The sequence below is a fragment of the Fukomys damarensis genome, unplaced genomic scaffold (assembly GCF_012274545.1).
Source record: "Fukomys damarensis isolate Sample0158 unplaced genomic scaffold, DMR_v1.0_HiC HiC_scaffold_16, whole genome shotgun sequence".
Lineage (NCBI taxonomy): Eukaryota > Metazoa > Chordata > Mammalia > Rodentia > Bathyergidae > Fukomys > Fukomys damarensis.
The window spans coordinates 115,608,395-115,611,197 of NW_022900928.1; positions in this window are offsets into that span (position 1 = coordinate 115,608,395).

Consider the following 2,803-nt stretch of genomic DNA (forward strand, 5'->3'; position numbering starts at 1 on the left):
CTGCACTTCATTTTTCTGAATGGAATAGCAGTGAATGTGAGCCTTTTCACACTTTATCACCGCAGGAGCTAATATAATGTCTTTTACATGGCACTAATCAGAACTTCCTTTGGAATGAAAGAATAAATTTTTCCAGTGGCATTTTTGCTGGATCATTTGAAATGTACATGCTCTGGATAACATTTCAGAATGTCATCTAAGCTAAGATGATTTTATAACTCTTCTATTTTTAAAATTTTTAAATCTTGCTTAGTAATGCAGTTAACTACAATCAGTAAAGCACAGTAAAGTTAAGCAAATTCTGGCATACAAGCAACATTATGTCAGATTACCCTCCATTTCACTATTTATACTTTAACTATGAGATGGATTTTTCAGATTATTCTACATTTTCCTCTTTATGATTTAATTTTTATATAAATAGCATGAGTGGGTTCTTATCTTTTCAAATCATTGCATTTACATGATAAATACAAGTAAAATTAAGGCAATACTAAACAATCTCAGCAAAATCCTAAATTCAAAAATGTCCCCTTTCTCATCACAGATTCTATTGTCCACTTTCCTTTTTTTCACTGGCCAAAATCTATAACCTCATCATGACCTTCAATACCTCATTTCTGATTTTATCACTCACACCATTGGCCTTCTTTTGTCTTCAGTTGTTTCCTGCTAAATGTAAGCAAGAGCCAGTCTTTCTGTGGTTGCCTTACATGCAAGAAATTCTTACCCTCCTTGATTTCCCATCCATAGCAATGTGTCTAGCACCATTCTTACAATATTTAATTCAAAACAGCCAGGAATTGCTGAAGGAAACTTACAAAATTGTCATAGATGAATACATGCCAAGTAGCTTAATGTTTATGTTATTTTAGTATACCCTGTCTTTTTTCCTACTAAAATTTTTCATATTAATCTTATTCAGTTTCATATGAATCACATTCAGTTTTAAATCTTGCTGTTCCCCATCCCAATAAATAATCTGATTGAGTAGATTTAAGTCTCCTAGTATTTATTTCTTCATCTTTTTTAACTTCAAAACTACACTTTCTCAAAGAATAAGACACCTTTTAGTTTTACCAAACACTACTTCTCCATTTGCAATTCCATTATTTTCTCCTATTCCAGGACCTTCTGTATTAGTCAGCTCAGGCTGCCATAACAAATGCTACAGACTGAGTACTTAAAAATTAGAAATTTATTTTCTCATCATTCTGGAGTCTAGAAGCCAAGATCTTGGTGCCCACACACTGGATGCCTCTCATGATTCTCCTCTTGGTGAGCAAGTGGCTGCATCTTTCTGTGTCCTTTCTTATGTGCCTCTGCATCCCCCAGACATCTCACTGCACATTTGAATCTCCTCTTCTTTTGAGAAAATCAATCAGATTGAATTTGGGCTCACTGCAATGTCTTCATAGTAATTTAATCACCTCTCTACTATTTCCAAATACAGTTGTAGCCTGAGGTCCTGGGTTAGGGCTTCAACATTTGAAATTTGGAAGACACAAGTCAATCCATATAGTATCTTTCAATTTCATTTATAATCATTTTCCTCCTAAAAAATAATGATGTGGAAACATACACTCCGTACTCACACAAAAAGAGTAACCCTTATCTCAAGTACCAATGAAATTTTACCTTATAAGCCATTCTTTTCCAATTTCCAATGATTTTCTCCTCCAGATATTTTTAACAACTTTTATGTCTTACATATGTATCAGGTCAAATTAAGTAAATCTGAATCTCCTTGTTGGGTTCATAATATTGCATACAATGGAGAAAAGAAAAAATTGCTACTTGAAACTACAATCCCTTTAGAAGGGATTAGTACCTATAAAAAGAAATCTCAGGACTTCTTCCATACAGTTATTTGTTGAATACACATTTTGAAAATATTGTTGGATTTTGTTGTTGTTATTGTTTTGTTTTATTTTTTTTAAATTTGTTGTTATTGTTTGAGATGGGGTCTCTATGTAGTTCAAGCTGTATTTGAACTCACTAAAGTAGCCCAAACTGACCTCAAATTTGGGACAACCCTCCAGCCTCACCTACCTCAACCTCCCAAGTGCTGGAATTACAAGAGTGCAATACCACACCTTATGATATTGTGGAGTTTTAGACATGAACAAGGTAGACAAAACTGAGTTTTAGATATCTTTCAAAAGTATTTACGCAGTGTCTATAATGTGAAGTCAAGAATTAAGCGTGGAAGGACCAAAATTGTTTCTGCATTACAAAGCAAGAAGAATTTGGAGTTCTTGATGGCATCATGGGAGAGATGAGCTGAGCAACATAAAAAAGAATCAACATAGGATGGGAGAATTTGAAGTTCTACCAGGGCTTGCAGTGCTGATGATAAAATGCTCAATGGTGGAATAGTTAGAAGCACTAAATACTACATTACTTACATTCTTAAATAGTAAATGCCTGTATCTCTGCAAAATTTAGTTAAGACTGCTGTCTTTGCTAGTTCTGCATATGTATAAATCAAGGAAAGGGGCTAAATCTCCTCTCTGCATTAAGGCAATGTGGAAGAGGACAACCTAATCAGCAGGATGGAATGGCTTCCTAGAGACATTGTGTATGGCAGAACAATGGAATTAGAGCATGAAAGCATGACAAGTAAGAAGTACCAATAATTCTGAAGAAATTGGACATTTTCAAAATTGTATTATAAAACATTTGTCGTGCAAAAATGTATAAAGATGAATACAATGAATATTCATGTGCATACCAGCCGGTCAAAGAAACACATCCTCAATATATTCAAATCTCTCTGTAGATCTTCAACAGCACCTCCCTC